At 36.7% G+C, this 8,479-nt stretch overlaps 1 non-coding gene across 1 annotated transcript; it reads left to right on the plus strand.

The window, feature by feature from the left end:
• The first annotated feature begins 468 nt into the window (after positions 1 to 468).
• LOC117309692 (U6 spliceosomal RNA) lies at positions 469 to 575 on the plus strand. Its single transcript, XR_004524006.1, has one exon. It is a non-coding gene; the product is annotated as a U6 spliceosomal RNA (small nuclear RNA).
• The last annotated feature ends 7,904 nt before the right edge of the window (positions 576 to 8,479 follow it).

Consider the following 8,479-nt stretch of genomic DNA (forward strand, 5'->3'; position numbering starts at 1 on the left):
ATTCATCTTCATTCATTCATCATCATGAGATGTACCCTAGCTCATTTGCTTCATATCCAGACTATGATTTTCTTTTTTCTTTTAAAAGATTTTTTTGATATGGACCATTTTTAAAATCTTTATTGATTTTCCTACAATATTGCTTCTGTTTTATGTTTTGGCTTTTTGGCCCCGAGGCATGTGGGATCTTAGCTTGCCAACCAGGGATCGAACCTGCACCCCCCTGCATTGGAAAGCGAAGTCTTAACCACTGGACCACCAGGGAAGTCCCATGTCAGCACTTTTAAAAATCAGTTTTCCTTCTACTTCCTCTGATATCTACCATGCTTTCTTTTCACTGTATGTTTAAACCTTTTTTTCTTTTACTATAATTTTAATGAGGTTTCAACAGAGATAAAATAGAGTGTGCTCGGTCTGGCGTTTTCTACTGGAAGAACACATTTTATGTCGAAAAATTTCAGCAGTTTGGTGCTCACTTTGGCAGCAGATATGGTAAAATTGGAACGATACAGAGAAGGTTACCGTGGCCCCTGCACAAGGATGACGCGCAAATTCGTGAAGTGTTCCATATTTTTTGCACCCCAATGTTCATGGCAGCACTATTTACAATAGCCAAGACATGGAAGCAATCTAAGTGTCCATCAACAGATGAATGGGTAAAGAAGATGTGGCGCATATATACAATGGAATATTACCCAGCCATAAAAAAGAATGAAATAATGCCATTTTCAGCAACATGGATGGACCTAGAGATTATCATACTTAGTGAAGTAAGTCAGAAAGAGAAAGACAAATATTATATGATATCACTTACACATGGAATCTAAAAAATGATACAAATGAATTTATTTACAAAACTAGAAACAGACTCACAGACAAGAAAACAAACTTATGGTTACCAAAGGGGTAAGGCTGGGGGGAGGACAAATTAGGAGTATTGTATTAGCATATACACACGACTACATTTAAAATAGATAAACAATAGGCACCTACCATATAGCACAGGGAACTATATTCAATATCTTGTAATAACCTATAATGGAAAATAATCTGAAAAAATATATAAATATGTGTAATTGGATCACTTTGCTGTACACCTGAAACTAAAACAATATTGTAAATCAACTATATGTCAATAAAAAAAAATTTTTAAGAAAAAAATTTTAACAATTTGTACTCTTTAGAGGTTTCCCTGAGCCTTTTCTCCTCCATCTGCCTGCTCAGCCTGGCTCTTCACCATCACAATTGAGATTTCTTCAATTTCTCCATACATATGGTTCCTAAATTTCTGTATGTAGCCTGATTTAATACTTACCACACTCCTGTGCTATTAGTACTATTATTATCCCTACTTTATAAATGGGGAAGCTTAGGGACAGAGGAGTTAAATTACTTGCCCAATAACTCATAGCTAGGAAGCTACGGAGACAGAATTTAAACATGCTCTTAACCATCACTCTGTATGGCTTCATCCTTTCAACTCAAACAATCTAATTTCTATGGTCAGTAAAGGTGAATAATTCATCTTAAATACCTCAAATATAAAAATTAGTTAACATATCACCATCTCCTCTGATTATGCATTCTTCTAGGACTACCAGTAATTTTGATTTACTGACAACGTATGTTTTGTTTTTGTGACATTTAGCAGGAATGTGCCATTAATCAGCCTTTTGTTTTTCCCAAATCTGAAAATGCATTCCAAAAGAGTTTCATAGAAACTCTTAATGACTGAAAATCATGGTTCTGCTACTATATAATGTTGAGAATAATAAATACTATACTTATGGGGATTAATTATTAAATCCAGCTAGGAATCACAGCCTTCCTAAGGCAAATAATTATAATGACACACAATAATGTTTAACATCTACGATGGGTACTGAAGTTGGGAGTGCGTTAATGCATGTCAAAACAGTAACAGAGATTCTATGCATCATAAGAAAATAATTCTGAGAATTTCTCTAAGAGAAGTAACTGTTGGTCAAACTAATGAGCATGAAATATTTACTACCAGAAATCTATGTATCCTTCCTGATCTATCTTTTAGGACCCTGCATAAAAAGTCTCTACTAACCCTAAAATTTTATATTCCTATCCACCCATATGCTGGTGGGTGTGGCCAGGTTGGGATGAGATAAAACAGTAAGACTGGCTTTGAGGTCAGACGATGTTGAGCTTAAATTCCGGTTCAAGGTTCAGCTACCTATGAGCTGTGTGATCTTGGGCCAGTTATTTCCTCTCTCTTAGTTTCCTTATTGACATAATGAGGGAAATACTACCTATTTTAGGTAGGCAATTAGGAAAAGCCTCACAGGAGGTGATATTTTTTGCAGAGTCCTGCATGACATAAAGGGTTGACATTTCTAAGAGGTACACAAAATCTCAAGCTCATAAAGGGAAAAAAATATATAATTTCTTTATACACTCTGGGTAACCATAATCTGTTTTGCAAGGAAAACAACAGACCTAGAGGTAGTTTCCATAACTAATAAAGAGCTCACACAAACCAGTAAGAAAGGGAGCAATCAAATACATTTAAAATGGGGTATAGAAAAGCAAGTTAGGAAAAAATACCTATGGTCAATGAGCAAAAGAAAAAAAAATGTCCAATTTCTCTCTTAAAATCAAATATTATCAATTAAAAATCTAGGAGATATGATTTTTCACATATCAGAAATTTTTTTAAATAACAAAAAACTGATGCTGCCCAGTTGTAGAGAAGATGTAAAGATCACTCTCATGCAGGTTGTTACAGTCTCATCAACGTTTAAAATGACATATTTTTTGACCCAGTAACCCCACTTCTGGCAATTTGGCCTGTGGATTTACTTTCACAGCTTTCCAGCATGTATGAGGATATTTATTATAGAAATTATCTGTGATAGCAAAAAAAAAAAAGTAGCAACAATCAAAGCTTTATCAATAGAAATCTGACTAAAGTATAGTATATGCATATGATATAAGTCTACAAGACTTTTTTAAAAATAAGAGATATTTTTTAGATCATCGAAATAGCTAAAACAGGGACTCCCTTAAATCTATAATTAATTTAGGGGAATCTGACCCTTTTACAAAGCAGAATCTTTCTATTCAAAGCAGAGTTTTATTCTCTTTCACTTGAAGTTTCTTTAATGTCTTTCAGAAAATTTCTTCTCTATGTCTTGTACATTTTTTAATCAAGTGTCTAATGTTTCAATCATTTTGTTGGCTATTGGGAATGAGATTTCTTCTTCCATTATAATTTCTCAATGATTTTTTCATGACTATAGCAAGGTTCAGCAAACAACCAACGTGGGCCACGTCTGGGCTGCTGCCTGTTTTTTAAATAAAGTTCCATTGGAACACGGCCATGCCTGTGTTTATTTTTTGTCTACAGCTGCTTTTGCCCTACAACAGCAGAGGTGTGTAGTTGCAATACAGACAGTATGACCACAAGCCTGAAATATTTACTAGCTAGGCTCTTTACAGAAAAACATTTGCCAACCCCTGACGTACAGGAAAGTTATTTGATTTTATGTGTTAATTGATAAGCAACTTCCCTACTGAATTTTCTTAACGTTTTTAATGATTTTCACTTTTCTTGGGTTTTCTAGGTTAAAAAATCACACCATGTGCAAGGAATGATACTACTGCCTCTTCTTTCCTTTATTTAATGTTTTTATTCTTTCCCTGTTGTAACTGCTTTGGATTGACTTTCCAGAGAACTACCAAATAATTCTGGTGGTAGCAGGCATCCTGGCTTTAATAGCAATGGCTTCTAATGTTTCATTGAAAACTGTGACCCTGCATTTTAGCTTGACATAGGTATTTTTATCACGGTGAGGAAATATCAAGCCATTCTTATTTTACTAGGGTTTTATACCAATCAGGCTTGACCATTTACCTTTATGAAAGAACCTTTCAATAGTTATGATCGTTTAGAAAAATCGTAAACCATTCCTATAGCGCATTAGCAAATGTCCTAATGTGGCCGCCCCCGAGACCAGCTATCAGCTCCTTCAGGTCCAGCTGTAGACAGCGGCCTCCCCATAGCCACACCCTCCCCGGGCATCCACAGATCTGCTGATTGCACAGGACAAGGCATCAGCTCCTTGAGATTTATGAGGGCTCCCTCTGCGTTCTCCTTCCTACAGAGATGTTGATCTCTAATAAATACCTTACACCCCCAAACTCCCTCTCCGCATATGCCACCAGAGTCCCCAACCTGCCCATCTAGGGAGTTACTGAAGGGCTGAGTCTGAACTCCTTATCGTGCCCTACCTACATGCCACGTTACTTTGTCTCTGGATTCCTCTCTGCTTCCCTGAGCTCAGCCCACACGCTGGCTTCCTCCTCTCCCTGCGCCGCCATGTCATGTCCTGCAGGCTCCCCGGGCCTGAGGACCACGCCCTCGCGTTCCCCTCTGTCTGGACGGACTCACGCCCTCAGCTCGCTCAGGACCCTGCTCGGGCGGCCTCCTCTTCATGCCTCTGGATGTCAAATGGTCCACGCTCACCCCTCCCACCTCATCCCAGCTCACCATTCTCACCCCCTTTACCCTGCTTACTTTCTTCAGAGCGGATCACAACCTGACATGCACGTATCTGTTGATTTATTTATTGTGCCTCTCCCCAACTTTAATGGAAGCAAGCCTGTTCTATTTTACTCACTAAAACAGTCCCTGGGACAGAGCAGGTGCTCAATATACATCTGTTGAAGGCACAAGCAATTAACTAAAAATAAAATGATCTTACTCTACAGGCTCAATGAGATCTTAACACAAATTATTATAAAAATTGAATGTAAAAGAGTGTTGCAAACAATCCTATTTTGCCCTTGACATAGCGTATTCGTCTGGAAGTGTTTTCTTCGTCTATTTTACTGACTTCAATTTTCAGAGACCTAAAGTTTGGGGTTTAAATTTTTCCACTATCATCTTTTTTCTATAACTAATGAGGAGCTAGTAAACTCCAAAGCATTCAAATATGATTGTAAAGCTCAATAATAAAAAGAATCCCCTTGTCATATAGTTATATTTTTAAATTAATTTTAATTAAATAAGTAGTATATGATTACATTCTTTTGGGAAAATAACTAAACATCAATGATAAGGCTAAGGTCTACTTTGACTTTTACCACCAAGATCAATCCCCTTTCTCTCTCTCAAGAAATAAACATAATAGCAGTTTAGTACAGATTCATCCAGACCTTTTTCTATATACTACTTGTATATATAGTTAAGTGATATTTATGTGTATGGAAGTGTTCATTTCATAAGTGTATTAGCTCATTTAATCCTGATGCAAGTCATATCCACGAGGCATTATTTATTAAATAATAATGATATTCTATATCTCATAGGGTTATTTTGATGATTAAGAGTTCATGTGAGTGAGAACACTTAGCGGTGTGCTTCCTACAATGTAAGCACTTCTTAAGTGAGATGGACAAGTCTACATTACATATTCTCTAATATGCAGGCACTCATAGTCACTGAGGTGCTAGGATCTGGGGAGACATCTAACACCTATATTCAATTCCTGAGATGAAAAGGGGTTTTTAAATATCCTAAGGAATTATCATATGTCACAGAAACTCATATACTTCCAGTAGTTCTACTATTAGTGGTTTATAGTTTTATTTAAAAATATAATCAACTTATCTCACTATAGTTAAAAATAGCTTTTTGGTTTCAATGCAAATGATCCTTATTAAATACAGTAAAACTGCTAAAATTTTATGAACAGAGACCTTCATTACAGTATTATTTACTGGAAATAACTAAATATCTAATAATAGGAATCTGTAGAATAAATTGTGATATATGCATTGATGAAATATCTTGTCACCATTACAATGACATTTACAAAGACTTTGAATGATAAGGGAAAAGGTTGAATAACTATGTAGTTTAAAAAACAACATATAATGATTTTGTACTTAAAAGAAGAGCAAGAAATGTGCTCCATTTGTAGACGGCAATGAGTATAGAAACCACAAGCCTTGTGCTCTGGGGAAAAGAAATGATCAGAATACAAAATTGTACATTCAGCATGATTTCAACTTTGTAAAAAATGTTATGGAATTAGAGCTAAAAAGAACTAACCCGACATGTCAACAGTGGTTATTACTCTGTGAAAAAAATTACAGATGATTTTAAATTTCTTTACCATGTATTTGTTCTGATAATCAAAAAATAATACTCTTTTAAGATACTTCCATTAGTTTTCTAGAGATCCCTAATTCAACCATATACAATATAATTTGAATATTCTGAACTTTATACTAATGGAACTCATGGACTTAGGATGCTCAGCAAGGCAAATGCCAAGTTGTTAAATATAAATTATCACTTGGGTAAGAGGTATAGAATTTGATATTTATAAACTGTACAATTGGAAACATTTAATACACGCTATATACTTGAAATTATTTTTTAAGCCAGCCTCATAGCCAATTATGTTTCATGTTTATATTCTTCATTTTCTTAAATAAAAGTCTGCTGCTTTATTCCAAGTATCCTCTATAAATTAGTTGCACTGATAGATTGAAGAGAACTGAGAAGATAAAAAGGTTTGCCATTCACTAAGTTCTGAGCCTGGATCTCTCTTCTTTAAAGAAATATCATTAACCAGATGGAATTCTACTGCCTGGGTTGCTGCACCCTTTTATGAGTTGGCTCCCCAGGGAATTAGTCCGCGAACGTTACCTGTGAGAGGCATTTCCCCTCCTAGCACCCCTTGGCCTTTTCCTTCCACAGAACGGTCAAGATATCCCTGCCCCACTTCTTCAGAAGTGCTTATGATTCAAGATGAGCAGGGAAATGTAATTAACAGAAAAAGATATAATAGAAAAAAGTGTATAAATATGCACACATGCAGACTGTCTATGGTCACCGAAAATTCCAGTGAGAAATCTTGGTGTTTATTAAATGTCCCTACCCTCTCAGAAGGCTCCCGTGAAAGGATGCAACTCCCCTTTGCTTGGTGCCCCCTGAAGTCTTGGCTTCACCTGATGCTTCTAGGCTGTCTCAGCATCTGTATCCCCTAAGGTTTATTCCCATCTACATAGAAAACACTTAGTTAAGAGCCACTGAAAGAAAAAGAAACTCTCTCCAATCCTCCTGTTGGGACTGCCAGTTTTGTCAATGCCTTTTCCTACATTATCACTTCTCTTATCTCCTGAGAACGTCCAGGAAAGAAAAAGATTCTGTCCTCTCAAAGTTGGGGCAAGTTTCAAAACCTGGCTAGGTCTCCCCCTAGTGACAAAGTCAATTCATTTCTTCTGAGAGACATATTTGTTTTTGGATTTAGTTATTTCATAAAATGCTGGAGGTAAATATTTTCCAGAATGGGAAACCTAGACCAAATTCTTTATAAAAATGCTATGGAATGCATATGGACACTATTAATGGGAATCCTGATAACACAGCAGGTTAATGTCACAATTTTAACATTGGGATATAAGTCATAACAAACTCCAAAAATATAACTCAAAGGAGCTCCGAATTACTGGAAGGTAGTTATGTGCATGAAGTCATAAATTCCATAATAGCAAAATTCTAAAATTAGTTCTCCCAACCCCATTGTTAGGTAGATAGTATTACCCATTATTTATTTATTTTACTATGCATCATTTATTAATGACAGTTAAAAAAACCTGAGGCTCAAAGAGGTTGATGTGTTGAAGACAACAGAGCTAGGAAAAGGTGAACCTGGGATTTGAATTTTGTCTAACTTCCCAGCCGTTGGGCTTCACGCTGCACTGTGTTAACCTAACATTCCACATCTCCTCCTAATACCTGGCCTCCTGTCGTACCTGTACTGGCTCTAGTATGGATGTTAGACCCAGATGTCATGCATTTTTCTGTTCTGATAACTCCTGATTTATCCTTTAAGCTCATATCTGTCTTTGTTTCTTGGAGCCCATGTTCCCTTAGCACTAAAGTTCTCATTTTCTAGAGCACCACAGACTACCTAGTACTCCTGTCAGAATCTAATCAAGTTAAAAAGTGGTTGGACGTTGCCCGCCTCCAACCCCACCTCCTACACCCCTCACTTTAAGTTCCATACAGGGAAGGATCACGCACGGAATAGGTGATCACAGATGTCTGCTGAAGGAATGAATGAGTGAATGAGAGAATGAATAGCAAGCATCATTCAAACAAGCTAAGTTTCTAACGTCGATTTTTCTGTCGCCTCTGTCTAGCCTAAAATTCTGACCCCCGTGTTTCTGATACTGATCTGATTACTGTGATCCTGATTTCTGACTACATCCTTGCTCTAGCCTTGGCACTTTGGGACCTGGGTTTTATCCTGAGTATCATATATGTCCCTCTTCCCTCTTATCTGTAAGACAAAACACTCTTTCCCAGATTATAGTCAGGGCCCAAGGGATTCGAGGGGCCCAAGTCTCTGGGGTTACTCCCTAGATACAACTTTCCCAAAGAAATGTAAGAAAATACATTTATTTTGTAACCCACCTCCTTTTGAGAAAT

The sequence above is a fragment of the Tursiops truncatus genome, chromosome 1 (genome assembly GCF_011762595.2).
Source record: "Tursiops truncatus isolate mTurTru1 chromosome 1, mTurTru1.mat.Y, whole genome shotgun sequence".
Taxonomy (NCBI): Eukaryota; Metazoa; Chordata; class Mammalia; order Artiodactyla; family Delphinidae; genus Tursiops; species Tursiops truncatus.